We start from the raw sequence: 10,258 nt of genomic DNA on the forward strand, positions 1-10,258 counted from the left end.
TTAAGAAGCACAGCTCTATGGCATTCCATAAAATATGCATCTGGAAACATTTTACTGTTAAAAATGAAAATTCCAGCATATAAACACACCCAAATACTTATTCAGTGGACAATGGATGACAAGTGGAATAGTTATCCAGATAGTCACATCTTCTGTGTTGGTGAAAATAAGCATGTAAACAAAATCCAAATTTCGTTGACTCTAAGATGCCATAGATTGTAATATTCACAATTATTTATGTACTACTAAGGAAAAAAGAGTTACCAATTAAGCTGTGATGACATTAATTGTAAGACGCCTTGTGATTTCAAGAATGATAAAAATATGATCTTAAAATTGATGAAGTCCAGTGAGCTCTAGTCTTATAATTGGAGTTAAAATGATGCCTGTCAGGTTGAAAGTGAGTAAAAACAGGAGATCAGCCTCTAGGATATTAACATAAGGGAAAACCCATATTAATGATTCTAGCAAGACATTTCTATGGATCTTATATGCCTCTACTTCTAAGGCTTTTCTGATAACAAGAAATCCACCCTGCTGAGCTCTGAGCCCCCATGATGAATTGGGGAGCTTTGGATAAAACTGATAGCAGGATGGGGCCCTTCATCTGCAGGTCTGACTTTGATGCACATGACACACACACACACACACACACACACACACACACACACACCCTTCTCTGAGAAGTCACTGAGAAGCAAAGCATTGAAGGCAATATATGCTTAAAAAACAGATTTTTTCACAAGGGTAGCATTCAATAGTGGTGTATTGAGATGGGAAAATTTAATTTCAATGGGTTTCATATTATAATTTTTTGTACCAAAAATGTAGGTGTTATATTTCTTACATATTGGGCTGGTTGGGCTAGTTGCATTCAGTTTGCCTCATTTTTAAAAAACCAAGATTTAAACTGAAAGTTTCTACTTTTAATAGGAGAGGAGTTATTGGGAAAAATAGATGAAACTTGTACTCTGGATTTTTCCATTCTCCCTTCTTGACAGTCAGTATAAATGATACATTTGGATTTAGCTGCCCTTTTAGTTTTATAATTACCCATATTAATGTTATGGACACAATATCCTTCCTTATTTATAATATTACTTTTATATATCTTAAAATTCTATTCTGGTTACTCTACTAACTCTGCTTTCCTTGGTTTTGAGTGTATTGCCCCTATTTATGATGCTGGCATTTCTTAAGTATATATATTTTTTATTGTGCATTCATCTTTATCATTGAGAGTCCTTATTAAATAGCCCAAAGCATCTCTTAGTGTAGTTTCTTTGGGAGAAAGTAGGAGCTGCTGCTGTAGCTTGCAGGCCATGCTGTTTTCAGTGAGAAAGGGGGAGGGGCAGGATATGCCCCTGGGCGGTGACTGTTTTCACGATCATACGTGTTCCCCCTTCATCTAAGCAACACTAACCATCAGGGGCACTGCCCTTTCTCTTCAACCAGAGTGCTGTTTTCATCGTTCCTAGTTGGCAGCAGACTTTCTTTTTAGGTTTTGTGGCCCAAAGTAGGGAGATGAACAAAGCCCAGTATGCACTTATGCTCCTTAAGAATTGACCTCCAAATAATGATCCTATCCAACGCCTATGCCTCAACTATGCTTGGCTTCCTCTACCTCTGTCTGAGGCCCGTTAGTGCTCCCCTCCACACATTCTGGGCTATAATTTCTCCATTTAATTTGATCCCATCTGCTTTCCAGTGTTCACAAATTCATCACAGATTTCAGTCTTCTGAGTTCTATGTCTTATTTTCAAGAGCAGTTATATATGTATGCGCGTTGTACATGTATTTTTAGAGATTTGACAAAGAAAGATTGAATGTCTGTTTGCTCAGTTTTTGCCTCTCTGCTTCCTATCGCAGGAGGCTTCAGTTTTAAGGTTCCCTCGTCTACTTCTGGGTCGGTTTACTAATCACAGACACTTGCAAAGATTAGAAGATTGCAGGAGGGGAAAAGCCAGAGTATTTATTTCTCTCCTATCTTGCTATTTCTTTTTCGACATCTCTAGCAATAACTTTGTTTTCTCTGTGGCTTCAGTACCCACTTAGTGCCTCCTTTTAGGGTCCCACACTAAACCTGGAACCACGGCTGGATGGCCCTACCTTCCAAGCTCTGTTACCAGAGCAGTAGAAATAGTGGCTCCCTGCTCTTTTATATCTTTTATTTCTCTCACTGCCTCTGGTTTTCCTTCTTTGCATTTTCATCATGTGGTAACTGATCTCTTGTATTGAATATATATATATATATATATATATATATATATATATATATATTTTAATGACTTAGAATGGTTGTTTTCTTAATGGTCACCTAATGATACAGAGTGAGCAACAGAAACATGTTCTCAGCCCACCATCTTGAAATGAACATATACAAATGTTAATATATTTTAAGAGCACATTTTTTTGAAGTGCATTTGATCTTAACTACTAACGAGACAGTTAAAAATGCCCTATCTTATCCACCGACAGCAAGAAATGCCTTTATCCCACTACACCTGAGATTTCAAGAGGGAAACTAATTTCACAATCTTTAAAAGAATCCATAGATAATTCTAAGAACTGCACATACTTAGGGTATTAGAAAGGTTGGTTTCTTTCATAAGGCATCAATAATTAAATTAATATAATGCATATCTATCAAAAGGTGGTTAATACTCAGTGTCATAAAACCATTCATCTTTTCTTTTAAACTTCTCTGATTCCTGCTACTTTTGCCAACTTAAATAAGAAAAGAATGCCTCTTGACCTAATCAACTATGGTTACTAAAAAACCATATGAAATTATTAGGCACATAGAAGGTACAGTTTATGTAGTTCAAGTTTCCCTTCTTAAGGGGCAGATGAGTCACCTGGCACATCATATATGTGAAACTCTAAGGTTCATCTGCTGAATTCTACTTTCACATTTTTAGTCAACCTGAAAGACTTATAGTAAACATTCAAACATACCATATCTTCAGTTACAACTGAATAAGTGTAACATTTTACCAGATAAAAAGCTGAAACTTAAGTATGATAAACCTCATAACACTGTGCTTGTATTGGTGTCTTCTTTTTAGATGAAAGCCAGTCATCAATACTTTCAACACAGTTGAAAGTTTAGAAGATAAATGTCCAAAACAGGTGACTTAGTTATAGTACATAGTTTAGCAAGTCAATGCCACTGCCATCGTAATGCTGTGGAGAGCAAGTGTATATTTTAGTCAGATTTGTCTTTCTTCTTTCCTGGTAAGGGCACTTTGTTTAGAACAGCAGACCCAACAGTTGTAACTCTTCCACCCAAGGCAGACATACTCCCTTTCACCAGCCCTAGTCCCATGGAAGGCACAGTTGTCACAGCTGTTTGGGTCACCTCCAGACCTTTTCCACCCATCCAAGCCATACTACCAACGGTGGCACCAACGGCTCCCTTTGTAACACTGAAGATACCCCCGGTCACACGGGACAACATGTCTGGCTGCTGCTGTGGGTGATCTTTCATTGAACCTTCTAGTGGTTCATTGCTAAGGTATGATGGGATTTCTTGTTGATTTTTATCTGTCTGATTCATAATCTTCACCGGGGTCGGAGCCCGGCACCTGGAGCTGGGGCCAGACAGAAGGAGTGGGCAGCACTGAGGAGGCTAAGGAGGCAGAGGCAGCTGGCACCACCCAGGGTAGTTGTGGGCTCTGGAGCTGTCCCCACAGGCTGAGTAGCTAGAAGACACCAGAAGTGGTGGCTACCTCTGGTTGTGGACATGGAACCCGATGTCACCCACCCCTTCCGCCCTAAGAGCACATTTAAGTGCTACTCAAAATCATGTAGAAAATCATGAACCCATTCTCTATTTCAGGTGCAGAACTCCCTAAGTAATTTGATGGAGCAGTTGAGACCAGTCTGGGCCCTACACGGTTCATTTTCCAGCGTACCTGCAGCAGTGCCTTAGTGACAATGGTTATCATGTATCTAACATGGCCAATTTCCATTTTGATAGTTGCAACTTGGTCTAAGTAAACACCATTTCAACTTGCATTGCATCTGTTTTTATATTCAAAAGAATTTTATTGTCAACTCCAGCCAGGATGCGGCAGTTTGTTAAGTCACTTCAGTGCTGCCATGCTTGGTATAAAAGACATTGATTAAGCCACCAAGAGCCTTTACTTAATTATGTGTTTTATTTTTTTACACCTCTCCCCTATATATTTTAATTGCTTTGGCAAACACTTTACCTATTGCTGTTGCCTGATAAAAATGATTGTTCCTTCTTTGTCCAAAGAGCATCCTTTCCCTGTATTCTCCGTGTCTCCTGACAGGCAAGGACAAGACATTTATCAAGGATCCCCTGTTAACAAATGCCATATTTCCCCAAGATCCTTTTCCTCTCAAGAATCCATCAGTAGCTCCTCTCCGAATCTACTCCTTGCTTTCAACTAAAATTCAAAGTTCAAATCTACTATTATGTAATACTATATAGAGAATGATTCAAGATTATACTTTAACTAGTTCAGCGTAATTTTTTTAACTAGAGACTTTTAGGTGGCCTACCTTCTCTTTTTTTTTTTTTCACGAATATTTATACATTAAATTAAACACAAGAGCTTTAGGTCATCCGGATAATGGTTTGTTCACCACTATTTGCAATTAAAGCAACTCTATTTTATTTTATTTTATTTTTCTAGAGACAGAGTCTCTCACTTTGTCATCCAGGCTGGAGTGTAGTGGTCCCATCATAGCTAGCTGCAACCTCAAACTCCTGGGCTCAAGCAATCCTCCCACTTCAGTCTCCCAAAGTGCTAGGTTTAAAAGCGAGAGCCACCACGCCCAGCCTAAATCCATTTTAAAATGTTCTTTTATATATGGATACATCTTGTACTGTGAATTATAAACATTAAATATAATTAAACAATGACAACTAAAATTTTTGGTTTGGATCTTCCTTTTCTAAATTTCAAAAACAACTCCAGAATTTTTAAGGCTCTGAGAAACTGCAGTTTTATAGCTACATAAAAGCTTTTAAAAAATGGTCTATGACAAAACAATTTCCAAACAGTTTCCCTAGTGAGTTTTAAGAGGTCCATCACCTCTTTGTTAAAACACCAAATCAAAAAAACCTGTTGGTTTATTCAGTCTAAAAGACTCCACAGGGCTAGACCCTTTGAAGTTGGCTAAAGAACTGCTACTAGGTAAGAAAAAAAAGTTTTCATTTGTCATTCTGGAACTTACAATAGACTTTTCTTCCTTCTTCTCAATCTCACCCACTAGCAGAGTTTCAACCATTTGATTGACTCAAACAAAATGTTATATGCTCTATCTCAGATATGTGTTCTGATGGGAAACTTTTTACTTCTGGGAGTTAAAACAAGACACCACGGAATATCAATTCCTTTATGACTAAGGCCCTTTACCAAGGAAGTGGACAGTGTCTATCAGTTTTTATACTGATTTATTCTCCCCAAATTTCCATCTGGAACTGCCATTTTCAAGCAATCACCACAAATATGTCGAGGGCCAATTTGGCAGGCTGTGTAAGTACTTATGCTTTAGAAAACTCTTTTATTCAAGGATTCCACAAGGACAGCCAACGTGGGCACATTTAGCATCAGCTTTTTGTCCCTGTTCACTCCTTCCTGCCCGAGTTTGTGAGCCACATATGCTTTCATCATTCCAGCCCACTGACTCATTGAAAAATAAACACTGAGGTGATAATTAATTAGAAAGGCTGCATTTTCCTTTCCTACAACAAGTTAAGTGTTTCTTCCTGCCAGAATTTGGCTTTCAAGAAAGGAGGTGTGTAATGTCCTTATGTTTTGGTTTACATTGGTTCATTTTTCATTAGATTCTCCAAGCTTTGATGCCTGTGGCTTAATATTCATAACATTTTGCTTGGATTTTCAACTTTATTCAAAACCCATATAACATCCACAGCCGGTTGAGACAAACCAGATGAAAGATTTTAACCACATCCACTCACCACACCAATTTGTTGCTATTTTCTTAGGTTTCTGGTTCCCCATCTGTGTGGCTTGGTTCGTGTGAGGCCGGATTCAGAAATGGGTGGGAAAATATTGCCTAACTAAAGGAGTGTTAATCATTTCCACTTAATAGAGAGAATGCTTTTTATTGCTCTACTGATGGAATCTTTCCCCAAGGCAAGAAACAATAACAAAATCCCTCCTACCTGCCTGTCTCAAAAGAACTCTAATCTGTCTGGGAAATAAACATCACCAAAAAATGTTTATTGAATGCCCTTGGCGTGGAGGTGGTACTCTTTGGTTGCTCTGAGGAATTGTAGTAAATTTAAACAGGCATTGAGTCAGCCAGATAGAAAGAATAAGCACTTGTTACTGGCACTTTTCCTCAAGGCCACATCAGAAGAACCTGTCCTTGAGGCCGCATTAGAAGAACAAGAACAAATGATTTGAGAAGACGGAAAGAGAAGTTTATTACTTTGCTGACAAAGTAGGAAAATGGTAGTCTTTCTAGTCTCAAAAACCAAATTTCTGTCCATAAGCAGAAATACAGGGCTTTTAAAGGGAGGGCCGTCAGTACTGGGCTATCATAGTTAACAATTCTAATCGTCCCATCTCTGCTGAAGACAAAGCCTTTGACTTTCCAGACTTAGGAAGCCCCTACCAGGCCTGGGATGGCTGAGCTATCTCTTGTAACACAAAGAACAAAAGACATTCCCCTGCCCTTCTGACTACCTGTCAGAGGCAGGGATGCCTGCCAGGATGCAGTTCCCAAAAACAGAAGAGGAAGCTTTAAAGACACAGAAAATATTTTTTGCTGTTTTATTTCCCCAGGCCATTTCCTCTGTCACACACTGAACTTGGACTAAGAGGTTCTTCCTTCCAGTTCTGATCAGACATTTATCAGCTGTAACTTTGAAACAATCAAGAACAGTCACCATTTATTGAACACTTCAAATTTGTCAAGCACTTTTCATTCATTTCTAAAGATGTCAGTAATGCTACAATAATTATCGAGTCCCATTTTGCAAGATTAAAACAAAATAAGGTATAGAGAGGTTGAAGACCTGCTCAAGTCAGAACAGCAATTTGCTGAGCCAGGAACTAGCTCCAGATTTTATTTTTCTGACTTCAAAGCCCACTGCTTTCCACTACACTATGACAAGTAATTTTCCTTTTCTGGGTTTTAATTTTGATTTATTGTAATCTGAAAAATAAGGTGATTGGGCTAAATCTCAAAAACCCCTTTGAACTTAGATAGCCTATGATCCTATAATTGAACCTAAGCCTTAAACTTGGGGAGATTACAGTTTGGTTCAGTGCAACCCAAACAATACACATATTTATAAAATAAAGTTGAGCAGCATTGGGTAGGAGGCGGTATGAGATTAAGGGTCTGGTATTAATCTGGGAAAACTTCCGCCTTAAAGGGTTTTCATCTGGTGCAGGCAGGAAGAGTCCCGATGTTGGATGGTAGATGGGAGGGGGTCAGCTCCAACCACCTCAGAGGAACTGAGGGGAAACACGATTGCGATTGCGGAGGACTCAAAGTGAGAGACCATTAGCAGTCTGACTGGCTGAATGACAGACTCTCGGGATCAAGGCACTCATGCTGAGGAAAATGAAAATGGGCCCCTCACTCAGTATTCTTCCCTCCATGGGAATTCAATAAACATTATTGACTGACTGACTGAGGTGAACTGAACTGCAGAATTGCTTTGAAGCCCACAGTTGCAAGCTATAATTGAGAAACCGTCAAGAGATTCAGATTCATGGAAAACCATGAAAGAATAAGGTTTCCATGTTTCAGAGCTTGCCAAAATATAAAGTTTCCTTTCTGCTGTTAATTTCCTCCCCCTTCTAATTCATTTTTTTAAGACTTTTCCATCAAGGAGAATTTTATTTTGTTACCTATGCGTAATTAAGGTTTAGCATCTTTCTTGTTAGAATCTTGGAAATGTTAGCAAATGTTGACAAGTAACTTCTCTAGTATCCTAGGAGGAAAAGGGCAATAGTTGTTAATACTGCTCTATTTTTTTTTTCAGATAAAGTAAAACACTATGAAGAAAGGAATTCTGAGATCCATAGGATCACTAGCTACAAAATAATCATGAAGAAATGCGAGTTGGAGAACTATGTAACAGAACTCTCTATAGTGGGTTTTTATTGTTTTTTTTCTCTAATGTGTTATTAATCATCTGCTCCTAAGTATAGCTTAGGAGATATAATCTTTGAACCTATAAAAACAATCATATTTTCTATATGCCAGGCATCTTTTGCTGGATACTTTGTGTATATTATCTTTAATCCTTAAAGCAATTCTTTATCGTAGAATTAAAAAACAAATTTTAAGAATGAGAGGTTCAGTAACATGCCCAAGGAGGCAAAGCCAGGGTTGCAACACTGGTCTGTTTGACCCCAAATGCCCTGCTGCTTCCACCCTGTACCTTATAAAAGAGAAATCTAGCCCAACAGGTACCTGTGCTTGTCCTCTAACAAAAGTGATTGACATAATATTTAATAGTTACTTCAGAATAGTCCTTTATAATATCACTTAAAATGTGCCTGCCATAAAGCAAAGCCACTCCAAAATATTTCTCTCACCTTGCCTGGAGGGAAATTTTCAATTTTGAAGTTAGCTGGTGAAACTATCCTTCTTTTTAATTTTTTTCCTTTTCACAGCTCATTCAGTACCAGAAAGGTGAAACTATCAAAAGGGATAGTTATGAAGAAATGTTTACGAGAAAAAGTTACTGTTTAAAATGTACCTTTTTGCTAAGAAATAAAGGTAATCCTTGGGGTCAGGCAAACTTGGGATGGGTGGGATCCTCCTACATTTGCTAATTGCCACTGTGGAATATAGAAGATCTTGGCCTTAGCGGAATGACATCTAGATCTGGTAAGATGAGTTGGCTGCAGGAATGGGGCATGGAGCTAGTTTCCTAGAGTTAAGGAAGGAAGAAAGGAGTCAGAACATAACAAATAAAGAATTGTAAAGAGAAATATCAAGCGTACACCATGGATTGGTGTTCACCAGAAAAAAAAAAAAAAAGAAAGAAAAAAAAATGCCTTTCACCTTTCCAACCATTAAAGGAAAAGGGAGAACTAAATGACTTTCAATCAAATAACATTCCTACTCTAAGTTTCTCTGAATTTATTTTGCCTAAGGAGGAAAGTACAAGGACCTGTGGCAAAAATGGCTATACAACACACATTTCTTCAGAGGAAGAAGAGCAGTTGCACAGCAGAGCACAGCTTGCGATTTTAGCCTAAAACATCAATGGATCTATGGTAGCATCTCTATAGACTCCTCTAAATCAGAGCCTTCCATGTCCTGCGCTCAGCATATTCCGTGTACTGACTCTTTCTGCACCTATTATGTTAATAACTCCTTGTTCCCCTGCTTACTTTGCCTTCAGATCTGAAAGGCACCTTCCACTGAAGCTAAGAATGGGCTGTGATCTTGTGGTCAGTTCTGTCCAACAAGCTGTAGGCAGAATTCTGATGAGGATTTGCCTTCTCACATAAAAGGGTACATCTTTCTTTTCCTCCTTCCTGCTCAGGAATTCAAATGCAATGCCACTTCAGCAGCAGAATCTTGTAACTGTGATTAGGAAAACCTCTGAAGAGGGAAGGAAAAAGCAGAAAGGTAAGGCTTCCTTGAGTACATTTGATCCCAGCCTTTTTCCAGACTGCTTGTTCTGTAAGAAAATTAAGCTCCCTACTGGTTTCAGCCATTCCTTGTAGTGTTTTCTGTTACTTGCAAACAAAAGCAATCCTACGTAATAATGTGTGCATCTTTGAGAGGCTTACTCCTAAGTGTCCTATAGTCTTACAAATTTGCTTTGCTTTCACACAGATTATTAATTGCCTCACAGATATGGCACAGTGGGTAGATACTAAACTGCTCCAAATGAATTTCATTTCTTCTAAATATAAGCAATGACATGGGACACTATTAAAATCAACTCCATCTGCACTTAAACATGTATGACTACGTGCACCATAAATGTGTACCTATAGTTGGCCCACGAGATCAGGACTATATTCCACACTGAGATTTTTTTTCAAGTTAAAATAAATGTGTAAACTAAGAAATAGCTCCTGATAAATGCCACCAATCTGACCATTCCCACAGGCACTCAAAAAGCCTCAGCTATAATACTGACATAGAAGGGTTGGGTGTTTGCAGACATCAGCTACGCTAGCCTCAGCCAGCAGATGGTATTTGAATCAATAATCATGGCAAAAATAATCACTCCAAAATCAGTCAAAGGGCTTCTTATTGTTTACACCAGATG

The 10,258-nt window shown here is 38.5% G+C and overlaps 1 pseudogene; it reads right to left on the reverse strand.

The window, feature by feature from the left end:
- Positions 1-3,208: 3,208 nt before the first annotated feature.
- On the reverse strand, positions 3,209-3,559 carry LOC105882199 (transmembrane protein 263 pseudogene; annotated as a pseudogene).
- Positions 3,560-10,258: the final 6,699 nt, after the last annotated feature.

This window comes from Microcebus murinus, chromosome 11 (assembly GCF_040939455.1).
Source record: "Microcebus murinus isolate Inina chromosome 11, M.murinus_Inina_mat1.0, whole genome shotgun sequence".
In the NCBI taxonomy this organism is placed as follows: Eukaryota; Metazoa; Chordata; class Mammalia; order Primates; family Cheirogaleidae; genus Microcebus; species Microcebus murinus.